Source organism: Pteropus vampyrus, unplaced genomic scaffold (genome assembly GCF_000151845.1).
Source record: "Pteropus vampyrus isolate Shadow unplaced genomic scaffold, Pvam_2.0 Scaffold387, whole genome shotgun sequence".
Taxonomy (NCBI): domain Eukaryota; kingdom Metazoa; phylum Chordata; class Mammalia; order Chiroptera; family Pteropodidae; genus Pteropus; species Pteropus vampyrus.
In genome coordinates this window covers 2,317,780-2,331,496 of record NW_011889168.1, presented here as the reverse complement: position 1 = coordinate 2,331,496, position 13,717 = coordinate 2,317,780, and the positions used below count along the sequence as shown (strand labels likewise).

The 13,717-nt window shown below is 34.6% G+C and overlaps 1 long non-coding RNA gene across 8 annotated transcripts in view; it reads left to right on the top strand.

Moving 5' to 3' along the window:
• LOC105305443 overlaps positions 1-13,717 on the top strand; it is a 183,879-nt gene that overhangs the window by 165,036 nt on the left and 5,126 nt on the right. For 7 of the 8 annotated variants that reach the window (XR_002777208.1, XR_002777200.1, XR_002777209.1 and 4 more), the window contains one exon: positions 6,984-7,126. This is a non-coding gene — a long non-coding RNA (uncharacterized LOC105305443). Of the gene's footprint in view, positions 1-2,070; positions 2,142-6,983; positions 7,127-13,717 lie in introns of all 8 variants that reach the window. The other variant, XR_002777202.1, reaches the window with a different exon arrangement.

The following is a 13,717-nucleotide window of genomic DNA, read 5'->3' as shown; positions in this document are numbered from 1 at the left end:
TTTTTCTTTGTGTGCCTTATCTCCATTTTCCTTTGCAAATTTGGATTTTTGACTCCTCCCCTTTTCAGTCATTGTCTCAATTTGTCCCTATATGTGCAAATGTTTATTACTATCTTACTATAGCAAATCTCTTCTTGTTTAAGCTTATAATGCCCTGTTCTCAGTAATGGTTGCAGTCCTCTGCTTCTATCTGCCCGCTACTTGCCTTACTCCTAATTATGTATTTTTTTGTCATTTTGTTTTAGGCGAACTAACCCCTTTCCATATTTTCTGTAATGCTGGCCTTATAGTGGCGAATTCCCTCAATTTTTGTATGTCTGGAAACGTCTTTATTTCTCCTTCATACCTAAAGGAGAACTTTGCTGGATACATTATTCTTGTCTGGTAGTTCCTTTCTTTTAATAATTTGAATATTGAACTCCACTCATTTCTGGAATGTAAGGTTTGTGCTGAGAAGTTCAATGATAATCTAATTGGTTTTCATTTATAGGTTACCGTCTTCTTTTCCCTGGCTGCCCTGAGAATTCTTTCTTTGTCATTGATTTTTGATAATTTTAATGCAATATGTCTTGGAGAAGGCCTTTTTGAGTTGAGATAATTCGGTGTTCTGTTGACTTCTTGAATTCCAAACTCCAGCTCCTTCCTTAGATTTGGGATATTCTCATCAACTATTTGGTTGAAAATTCTTTCTAATCTCTGCTCCTTTACCTCCATTTTGATAATGCCCATTATTCTTATGTTTCCTCTGGTGATGGTATTAGCTAGTTCTTATATTTCTCTTTCATTCTTTTTTATTATTCAGTTTCTCTCTTCTTCCTTCTGATTTATTTCTAGATTTCTGTCTTCGATATCATCGATCCTTTCCTCTATTTGGTCTATCCTATTTCGAAGCTTGCTATTTCATTTTTCATCTCTTGTAGTGTGTTTTTCATCTCCACTAGTTCTATTTCTTTTTTTTTTTTTTGAGGGTTTCAGTCTTCTTGCTAAAGAACTCATTCTGTTCATTTAGTTGTATTTTCAATTCCTGAAATTGTTGATATTGGATCTTCTTTTTTCAAAAGTACCATCTTGTATTCTCTGTCATTTAGGTCGCATATTTCTATGTCTGTGAACCTATTTTCTGGAGATTTTTCTCTTTCTTTCTGAGCTGCCTTGTTACCTTGGTTGTTCATGGTGTTTAATGGACTATTTCTCTGCCTGGGCATTAATGGAAGTGAATTTTGCTTTTTTTCCACAAAAATTATTTACATAAAGGTCACTCTTTGGCCTGTTGTAATGAAGGCATTTTTCTTTTGGTTTCCAATTGTTGACATCTAAGCCTCTTAGATCCCAGTTTTATATAAAATCTTAATAATGCTTTTTTTCTCTTATGGATATTCAGCCATGCTTGCTATGCTCAGTCTCAGTCCTTGTCAGTGTTAACGACAGTTTTGGTAGCATTTGCTTAGATTCCCTTGGGGCTCCGTTCGTTAGTGTTTGATCTTGGAGAATGTGGGAGGAGGGTCCTTCTGTGGCTCAGCCTCACGTTTTGCAACTGTGGCTGGTAATAATCAACTGTTTTTTCTCTTCTGTCCCTGCTTCTCTGCTGCCCCCACTTCTCCGGTTTCTGCCATCATGCCTGGGCACTGCCGCCAGTCGCATGGAACTCACAGCTCTCCTAGTCAGGGTTTTTCAGGGAACATGCTGCACCTTATCCCTTTGCCCTCATTCTGCAGGGCTCTCCTGCTGTGAGAGGCAGCTTCTTTGTATCTCCCAGTCTACTGCTCGACTCCCGAGGTTCTTATGTGTGGTAGTTCTTATGAGCAAATCCCATGCTCAGACGTGCTGGTGTGCAGTTGAGTGTTTTTTTGTTAAGTTTTAGATGTTCAGCTTTTGTTGTTTCAAGGGGAGATATCTGGGAATGTCTCTCACTCTGCCACGTTTCTCACGTCATTATAATGTTAATTACTAAGCGTATTATTAACAGCAGAGATAATATTCACTCTAGCCTTCTTCTTAATGATTAGAATACTGTATTAATGGAAGCAACAATGTGACTGGCTGAAAACTATCTCTTTTATATTCGAACAGCCAATAAGTTGTCAATGGAAATGTCATATGGTATTCCAGGGAAGGCTCTTTAAAGGGTGCTGATTTAATTGGTAAGTGCGCCTTTCTCCCTTTCCCTGTCTTCTTTTCTGATACCTAGATTGTTGGAGCTCTATAGCCATCATAGATGATGACATAGTCTTGAAAACGGAAGCCATGTGCTAAGATAGAGGAGCAAAACAAGTAAAGGAGCCTCAGTCTCTGACCTTAGCACACGCGCCGTATCAGCTCTGAACAGTTTATCATCACAATTGGTTTATGGGAAAAAGAAATTTTTTTGTGCTTAAGACTTTTTTATTTGGCCCTTCTGTTGCATTCAACCAAACCTAATCCTAGCTGATACACATACCCACAAATAAAATTAGAAAACAACAGTCGAAAGGCTTGATCAAAATTATCAAATGGGAAGATTAATTAATTAATACCAACAATGTATATGCCTACACAATACAAGTATAGTTCCATAATCAAAAAAAATTATGGTTTGTAAAAATGCATCCACAAACAACCATACTTTAATAACATCAGTATTTAGAAGTATGGTAGAATTCAACAACAATAAATTCAGAAAGGGAAACTGTTATGGACTGAATATTTGTGCCCCTCCACCTCCAAAATTGTTGAAGCCCTAACTCCTAATGTGATGGTATTGAGGGGGGTCCTTTGGGAGGTAATTAGGTTTAAATCAGGTTAGGAGCATGGAGTCCATATGATGGGATTAGTGCATTTAGATCGGAGAACTTGTTCTTTCTCCTTCCACCATGGAAGGATACAGGAAAAAGGCAGCCATCAGCAAGCCAGGAAGGAGCTCTTATAGGAAATGAATCTGCCAACACATTGATCTTGGACTTCCCAAACTCTAGAAACTGAAAAAATAAATGTTTGTTGTTTAAGTCACCCAGTCTGTGGTATTTTGTTATAGCAGACTGAGTTATATAACAAAAACATGTTTGATTTGTATTTCTTATCCCCGTTGAGTATCCTAGGCTAATAGATATTATATAGTTTGAAGGAAACTTATTAAGCATCTATTTTAATTTCCTCACTTTGGAAAAGAATAAACCAACTTTGTTCAGCTTTGTTCAGCTTTGTTCAACTTTGTTCAACTTTGAACAAAGAATAAATCTATGTTCACTTTATTACCAAGTTCTGCAAATCTCTGAACTATGACAGATTTATTTTCTTTATATCTACTCCTAACATATTTAAAGAGCTTGCTTGTGGTCTTCAATCACCTCCTCACTGGGTCTCCCACTCTGTAGTCTCCCTTTTCATCAGTTAATTCTATACAGCTCTACTCTGTGAATTATCCTCACTTAACCCAACTTTTGCCAAGAGATGTCCCTTTTAGAGCACTTGAAATGGTTCACAATGGTCTAATCAATCGATCGATCAATCAATCAATCAATCAATCAATCCTGGTCAGTCATACTTTTCCTTAGTTTTAAATTTTATCCGTCCACATTTGACTCTGCCCAGAGAAAACATTTGAATTAATCTTTACCACCTCTATCAGCTCACTCATCAGTCTCAACAGTGGATCCATCAGATGTAGCTGCACTGTTGTACATTTAGGCATTATTTTGATTTGCTGCCAAAATGCTATCTAGTTCTAAAAAAGGATCACAATTTGGGGGAAGCAGGTACTTGAGCTGACTGTTGGTGACTGGGATTGAGTGATGGACAAGCACAGCTACCTGATAGAGCTTTGATTAGCCATGAAGGGGCAAACAAGCAGGAACAGATTGAGACAGGAATAAAGGGCAAAGAACATAGCAATATATGCTAGGACTGACAATTCTAGGAGGAAATGGACTTCACCACACCTGCCTTTGATAATGCTTTATCTACTGGGTGCTTATCCTCTCTGCCAATTTAAATTCTGTGATAGCCACCAAGATGAAATTCAAGTCCCACTCTTTTCTCCATAAAAACTACTTCAGTTACTTAGCTCTCCTATTTCCTTCCTTTCCACAGCATTTTGACTATTGGAGGCATTTGACTTGGGATTTTATTTAATCATTTTATTATATAGCCTTGTTTGGCAGTATTATTGTTTAAGATATGCAAGGTTCATTTCTTAAAAGTAATGCTTAAATTTCTGAGCACTGGCAGTGTGTTGTTTAATATATATATATATATATATATATATATATATATATATATATATATATATATATGTATATACATATATAATATATTTATATATTTAATTACAACAGGGCTTGTCATATAGAAATCTCCAAAGAGTATGACAGATTGTCTGAAATGTAGACAATATATATTTATCATAGAAATATATACAGGTGGGAGAATTCTCTTCAATACAACAAATATTCTCTTCAATATAATAACTAAACTTAGTATGTGAAATATCTTATTAATAAAATTGAACTTTCTTTAGGTATTAAAATATAAACACCCAAATTCTTTAAATAGGCAGAAATTATATTCGCCTTTTTCTTCACTAATAGATTGACATGGGCTTAAGGACCTTTTGGTCACACGAGATTTCTCTTTCATGAAAATTTGCTGTATATGAATCAGCAGAGCAATTTCCATCTCAATGGTTAATCAGATCATGACAATAGCCTTGTCATATAATTTTGACAGTTCAATAGTACTCATTAAAATGAGATTCTGTGTATAATATTACATTTTATAACATCAGCATCAGCAATCGCACATTTTCTTTGTGTTATTTAATACAAAATATGTGAAAGCATATTCCATGAACTGATTTAAAGAGGTTCCTTAGTCAAACAAGTTTGGGCAAGTTAAGCAGAGATCTCAGTGCTTTTTATATATTCATGTGCATTTTGATTATCCCAAAAGAAATATGTTATGCAGTGTTTCCAGAACTTCTTCAAACCATGGGTGTTGGGGGGAGCATAGCTTCTGAGGAACAAATATAGGAAGCATTGATTGATAGATTGCATATAAGCTGCAAGGTAAAGCGGAAGGAGTTCTGAATTTGAAGTTAGACTACCTCGGTTTGTGTTCTATATTCCTTACTTTCTTACTACTGTATAATTATAAACAATTTATTTAACTTCTCTGAGTCTCATTTTTCTCACCTATGAAAAAGGAATGTAGTAGCTTGTTTCCACAATAGCCACTATCAATTTCCTCCTTCCCTACATGCTCCAGCCATTCTTCCATGAAGAGATGTAATCTATATCTCCACCCCTAGGAATCTGGGCGGGTTCTGTGACTCACTTTTGGCCAGTAGAATATGGTGGAAAGTACATCTAAGTCTAGGTCACAAAAACCTCACTGCTTCCATCTTGGTCTCTTGGAACACTCACTCTGACTGAAGCCACCTATTATGTAAAAAGTCTGACTAGCCTGAGGTCACTATGCTGTGAGGAAGATTAAGCTAGCTATGGGGAGAGACTGTGTGCGCGCGCACACACACACACACACACACACACACACACACACACACACAGAGCCGTGATCCCAGACTTATGGCTCCAGAAGAGCCATTACAGCCTTCTCCAGCCATTCAATCAACTCTACCTAAGACCTTAATTATTGTGGAGCATAAATGAGTCGGCCCCATTGTTCCCTGTCTGAATTCCTGACCCACAAATTTGTAAGAATAATATAATTTTTGTTTTGTGACACAAAAGTTTAGAGTAATTTGTTATATAGTGGTATATAACTGGATAGGTTCAATGAGCTAAATTAAAGTATCAGTTTTAACTTGATATTTGGCATAAACAGTTGCTTATTAACATTAGTTTTTTCTTTTATCTCCAAAGGACTTCCATCATGTGGCATATATGCCCAAGATCGTGTCTATTAAGTAGATCTTGATGTTGAAGAAAAATAGAGGTGATGGCAGGAAAAAATTCAATACTCTAAATATCTAAAACACCAAAAAATATGTATATTTGTGGGGTGAATATCTGGGTGAAAGAAGGTCTATTTTAAGATTAACCAACACTAAGTCATTCTAAGCAAGGACTGTAAATTGTCTCCTATTTTCTGTCCCCTACATTTGCAGTAATTTAAAAATATATCTGCAATTGTTTTGACTCTCACCCCATTGAGAAGTTGAGTCTATGTCCTCTCTCCTTAAAAATGGGTGGGATTTTGTGATTGGTTTGACCAACAGAGTAGTGCAGAATTATTGCTATGTGACTTTCAAGTTAGGTCATAAAAGATGATTCAGCTTCTATCTTATAAGCTGAAATATTTGCTCTTGAAGCTACCATTAAACAGTATGATAGTTACAAAGAAGCCCAAACTAGCCAATGTAGACAGACTACATAAAGAGGCCCAGAGACTCCATGAAGAATGAGAAATACCTGAGCAGTTCCTAGCTTCAGCACCCTGCTATTCCAGGTTCGATCATTGTCTGAGTGCCACCATAGGAGAGATCCATAGCCTGAACCACCCAAACTAGTTCTTCCCTAAATTCCTGGTGCACAGAAGCCATAAGAGATAATAAAATAATTGTTCTTGTAAGCTACTAACTTTTGTGGTGATGTGGGGGTAGTAGCTAATTAAAGCCATATTCATCAAAGTATGTTGTTAAAGCACTAGCCTATGTTAAGTTTTTGTCACCAGATGGTGCCCATTTGTCCTTTTTGTGTGTGATTCTATAAAATTAGGTAATTTTTAATCACTGAAGTGTCTGTGAACTTAAATGACAAATTTATTAGCAAGCAAAATGCCTTCATTTGTTAGGCTAACTAAAATTGCAAAAAGTTAAAGTGCATAATTTCTTTTTTCAACATTCAAACACTCCAGTCATTATTATGTCTTCTAGTGAGCACATTCTTCCCCTGGCTATTAAGGCTTTGTCCAGAGTTTGTGGAAACCAGAAAAATTTTTTTTTTTGAATATGGTGCTACTCACACTTCTTTTCTTTGATCCCTATCCAGGACAACATGAATAAAAGTGCTATTTTTACCCTTCTCTGTGCTGTCTATGATCAACCTACTTTGTATGGCTAGAGAGAAGTGAATGTTTTGGAATAGAAGAAATTTCAAGGGAGAGTGGACAAGTACTTGAGGGCCAATTTAATGTAAGTCCCCTCTCATACTATTACACTGAAATCTGCATAGTTCCTACGTTACACTCATCAGTGTTTGATTAATTTGATATGAACCCCAAATCTACACACTTTCAAAAGCCAAGATTTCCAATTGCTTCTGAAACTTACTTCCAAACGTTTCTATCTGATCTCTACATAATTGAAAGTGAAGAGACTGGTCAGCTTCTTCATCTAATTTCACAGAAAATCACCTCGCAAGTAAGATTACCAGGAGTTCAACAATTTTGCTGTAAATCTTAAAGGCCATGGAGAGTTGATAAATCATGGAGTACAGGGCCTTCTTTCACTCCACTGGCTCTCATCATCTCTCTCCTTATGTTTCTTCATCTTCTTTCTTTTTCCCTTTTCATATTCTGGTTTCTTGCAATTCTCACCCAATAACTCTTTTGAATTTTAATTTTAAAAAGCATGTTTAAAAAACTAAGCTAAAGTGGCATTTAGAGAGAAATATATAGCCTTAAATGCTTGAGCTGAACAGGAAGAAAAGAAAAAAATTAAAGAGACGAGCATCCAACTTAAGAGAGGGTTTATAAAAACCAATCATGCATTTTTAGAAAAGACTAATTAATCTACAAACTTCTGGCAAGTTTTATCAAGTAAAAAGGCAAAGACACAAAAACATTAAGAATGACAAAGGAAACAAATATTAAAATGATAATATATTGTTATAAAGAACTTTGTCTATACATTTAAAATTTTAGGTAAATATTCACATTTCTAAGAAAATGTAATTACTAAAGTTGACTCAAGAAGAAATAAAATGCTTAAATTAGTAGCTTAAAAACTCCTCTCACAAAAAGGATATGAGCAAAACACAAGTTTTATAGGTTATTTCTATAAACATACAAAGAACAAACACACATATAACAAATTCCGGAGGAAAATTCAACTCTTTTTATTTGACCAGTATATGTTTGATATCAAAACATGACTCTGAGAAAGGAGAATAATAGAGCTATCTCGTTGATTAAAATAGATACAAAATCCTAAATAAAACATTATCAAATAGAACAGTATAATGTGTAATAAAGATATACATCATATCAAGTTGAATTTATCTCATCAGTGCAAGGTTGGATAAAATGGAAAATCTAATAAAATTTTCACATTAAGAGATTAAGAGTTTTATACAGTTATCTCTCTTATCTACAGGAGATACATTCTAAGACCCTCCATGGATGCCTGAAACCACAAATAATACAAAAACCTATATATACTAGTTTTTTTCTATATATACATACCTATGATAAAGTTTGGTTTATAAATTAGGCAATTTTGCATATGATTCTTACCATCTATCTTAGCAACCTCAGCATACAATTTTTTTCTTTCCTTATTAAGACAAGAACTTTGACATTTTCACTTAAAGAAAGTACTTTATGGCTTCCCTTTGGAATATCTGAGTTGCCTGCATCACTACTCTCGCACTTTGAGACCATTATTAAGTACAATAAGGGTGACTTGAGCACAAGTACTGCAATACCGCAACAGTTGATCTTATAACCAAGATTGGTACAAAGTGACTAACTGGCAGAGAGAGTAAACAGCATGGGTACTCTGGACAAAGGGATGATTCACATTCTGGGTGAGATAGAGCAGGACGTCATGTGATTTCATCATACTAGTCAGAATGGTGTACAATATAAAACTTATGAATGGTTTTTTTCTGGAATCTTTTATTTAATATTTTCATACCATGGTTGACTGTGGGTAACTGAAACTGCAGAAAGTGAAACTGGATAAGAGGTGTGTGTGGGGGACTACTGTAATTATCTGATAATATGCAAATAAAATTTTAATGAAATTTAAAAAATTCCTGATTAAAAAAATGATTAAACTAAGAACATAAGAGAACTTCATTAATGTAATAATGGGCATCCAAAAAATTTACAACAAAATTCATACTTAATGTAAGAATGTTAGAAGCATATCCTTAAAGAGCAGGAGCAAGACAAGGGCCTCTGTTATCAGCACTTCAGTATTTAGAAATGTCAACACCACACAGTAAAGGAAGAACTTAAAGATATAAGGATTAAAAAAGAAGAAATAGAAAACCATTATTTCTCAAATATGAGATTATTGCCTCTATAGACAACCTAATTTATTAGAATTTATTAAAAAATTAGCAAGATACCAGAAAGAAAAATTAGTATTCAAGAACAAATTGCCCTCTACAATAATTTGTTATCGGATACACAATATAAAAATACGTAAATTGTGACATCAAAAACATAAAAATAGAGACAGTAAAAGGGTACAGTTTTTGTTCATGATCCAAATTAAGTTGTCGTCAGCTTAAAATAGACTTATATTTATAAAGTGTTTTATGTAAGCCTTATGGAAACCAAAAAGAAAAAAAATCCTACAGTAGATGCATGAAAGAAAAAGAGAAGGGAATCAAAGCCTATCATTATAGAAAACCATCAAGTTACAAAGGAAGACAAGAAGAGAGGAAAAGATAAGATTCTTTATAACAAAGTTCTTTATAATGACTACAAAACATTCGGGAAAGCAAAAAATAAGATGACATTATTAAGTCCTTACCTACTAATAATTACTTTAAATCTAAATAGATTAAATTCTCCGAACAAAAGATATAGAAAGGCTGAATGGATAAAAAACAAACCCCACATATATAGTATATACAATAGACTCACTGATTAGCCCTAAGTACACATAGGCTGAAATGAAAAGGATGGGAAAAGATATTCCATACAAATGGAAACCAAGAGAAGCAGAGATAGCTAAACTTATATTAGATGAAATAGGCTTTGTCAAAAATTGTAACAAGAGACAAAGATGGTAATTACTTAATGATAAAGTGGTCAATTCATCAAGAGGATATAACAATTGTAAATATATGTGCACACAACAATGAACCGACTAAATATATTAAGCAAATATTAACATATTTGAAGGGCGAAATAGATAATATTGCAATAATAGTAGGAGTATTCAATGCCCCTATTTCAACAATGGATAGATCATCCAGAAAGAAAATCAATACAAAAACTTTGAACTCGAAGTATACTTCAGATCAAGAGAACCTGACAGACACATGCAGAACATTCTATCCAGTAGCAGCAGAATACACATTCTTCTTAACCACATATGCAATATTATCCAAGATAGATCATATGAGATATCACAAAACAAATCTTAGCAAATTTAAGATTGAAATCATACCTAATATCACTTATGACCACAATGGTATAAAACTAGAAATTGATAATGAGAAAAATTTGAGAATTCACAAAAATGTGGAAATTAAACTACACACTCCTGAACAACCAATGGATCAAAGAGGAAATCACAAGAGAAATAAATGTCTTGAAACAAATAAACATGGAAACACAACATACTTATGTGATAGAGCGAAAGCGGTTCTAAGAGGGAAGTTTATAGTGATAAACACCTATTTTAAGAAAAGAGATCTCAAATAAATAACCTAACTTTACATCTCAAGGAACTAGGAAAAGAAGGACAAACTAAGTCCAAAGTTACCTGAAGGAAGGAAATAACAAAGATCAGAGCACAAAGTAATGAAATAGAGACCAGCAAAATAATAAAATGATTTTAAAAATTAAGAGTGCTTTTAAAAAAAAAAAAAAGAAAAGAAAATCAAAAAAGCTTTAGCTTTTGAGAAGTCTCAAATATATAAAGTTATAAAAACTGAAAGCTTTTCCCATGAGATCAGAAACAAGACAAAGATGTCTACTCTCACCACTCTTATTCAATATAGTATTGGAAGTTCTAGCTAGAGCAATCAGACAAAAGATAAAGGTAAAATGCATCTAAATTGGGAATGAAGAAGTCAAATCATTACCTTTTGCAGACAACATAGTTTTTATATAGAAAACCATAAAGACTCCACTAAAAAACTTTGCAGGATACAAAATCAATGTACAAAAATCCATTGTGTTCCTATATATTAACAATGAAATTTCAGAAAAAGAAATGAAAAAGCAATTCTTTTTGCAATTACAACAAAAAGAATAAAATACTTAGGAATAAACTTAAAGAAGCATGCGAAGGACCTATACACTGAAAATTACAAGACATTATAAAAAAAATAAAGAAGACAGAAAGAAATGGAAACATATTTTATCTTCGTGGATTGGAAGAATCGACATAGTTAAAATGACCTTACACCCAAAGCAATATACAAATTTAACGCAATCCCCATGAAAATTTGAATGGCATCTTTTAAAGAAAAAGAACAACAAATTATCAGATATGTATGGAATCAGAAAAGACCCCTAATAGCTAAAGCAATCCTGAGAAAAAAAGAACGAGGCTGGAGGTATCACACTGTCTGACTTCAAATTATACTACATAGTGACAATAATCAAAATAGCAGAAAAAGAGACACATAGACCAATGGAACAGAATTGAGAGTCCAGAAGTAAAGCCACATATATATGGACAAATAATTTTCAACAAAGGAGCCAAAAACATACAATGGAGAAAAGAAAGCCTCTTCAATAAATGGTAATATTGTAAAGCCACATGCAAAAGAATGAAACTAGACTGCTGTCTGTCACCATACACCAAAATTTACTCAGAATAGATCAAAGACCTAAATATAAACCCCGAACCAATAAATTGCATAAAAGAAAACATAGGTACTAAAATCATAGACCTTTGTTTTAGAGAGGATTTTATGAATTTGATCTCAAAGGCAGGGGAAGTGAAAGCAAAAATAAATGAATGGGACTATATCTAACTAAAAAGCTTCTGCACACCAAAAGAAACCATCGAAAAAACAAAGAAGCAACCTTCTGAATGGGAGAAGACATTTGCAAACACCTCTGATAAGGGGCTAATACCCAAAGTATGTAAAGAACTCATACAACTCAATAACAAAAAAACCTACCAATCTAATTTAAAAATAGGCAGAGAATCTGAACAGACACTTCTCCCAAGAACACATACAAATGTCCAACAAACATGAAAAGATGCTTATCATCGCTAGCTATTAGGGAAATGCAAATCAAAACCACAGTGAGATACCATCTGACACTTGTTAGAATAGCTGTTATCAACAAGACAAGTAATAATAAGTGTTGGAGAGGTTGTAGGGAAAAAGGAACCCTCATACACTGCTGGTGGGAATGTAAATTGGTATAGCCACTATGGAAAACAGTATGAAGGTTCCTCAAAAAATTAAGAATAGTCTTACCACATGACCCAGCAATCCCTCTTCACAGTTTGGGCTGAGGACAAAGGAAATGACAACCCTTGCTGTGAAAAGAAATCTACCTCTCATTCCTTAACAATCTCCTAAGTCATCCTCAGGCCATTCCCTGAAACAGCTATCCAAACCGAGTCTTAATCCCAACACCTCTTGCCACAAAACCTTAGACAAATCCATAACAGAACCCATTTGAGGACAACCCATTTTGATGAACGTGCAACTTTTGCATTTTGAAATTCTTGCCACTGACCACTCTTTTGATCAATAATACCACTTTTATCTCCACCAGCAGGCCAAGCTTTCTTAAAGCTTCTGCCTTGTAAATTTCTTTATTCAGGCACTTCTTTTCATTTTGACACTGTTAAATTAAAGCTAATTCTTGAAACTCTCTCTTCCTGACATCATGTACCCATGATTTACTTTCTACTTCTATGTAGAAGGTGCATCCTCTTCCATAGGCCCATTAACAGAGTTTCTCGAGACTCAGTTTGTTTGAGGCCCTTTTTTCTTCTCTCTCAATAACTCATTCTATGAGGAAAACTTATGTACATCCACGGTTGTTTATTGAAGATGGTATAATGTCATCTCAAACTTCTCTGAGACCAACATACCTAATATTCTACTTAACGTCTTCCCTTTAAAGTTTCAAAGACTTCAAATTCAACAGGTCTAAGTCTGACCTTATGCCTTCTTTCCAATATCTGCCCTCTTTTAGTGTTCCTTACTTTAGTCAGTACCTCTACTTAATTAGAAATGATATAAACTCAGGAATCATCTTTAGCACCTCCAACTCTTACTCTTCATAGCTAATCCATCAACAATCCCCGTCGAATTTCCTTTTTATACCCATCCACTTTCACTCCTCTCCTCTGCTACAATCACCCTAGTCCAAGCTATAATCATTTCCTTCCTGGACTATGAGAATAGTCTCCTGAAATGTCTCCTTGAACCCAATCTGTCTGTCTCCAAATACATTCACCATGATCCATACAGAGTAATCACAAAATGAGAACCTTAGTATGTAGTGAGTCTCCAAATAAGAATCATCGATTACCCATTGTTCTGAGCATAAGGATATACAAATAAAAATGGCATGGCTTTCCAGGGTGATCTGACACCCCAGCTACACTTCCAGCCACTTTCACACTTGCTCTTTGTAGTTTAGCCATGCTAACCTTGAATGTGCCATATCTTTGACACAGGACAGCCTTGTCTGAAATGTCTGAAAAATTGTTTTCTTCTTTTGCACACTTCAGAGCAAACTTTACTTTCTGAGGGAAGCCAGGTAAAAATGCTTTCCTCATCAGAGTACAGGCCAAAAGAGGGCTCCAGGGCAGGAAAGAAAGGCATTTATAGGATCTTGT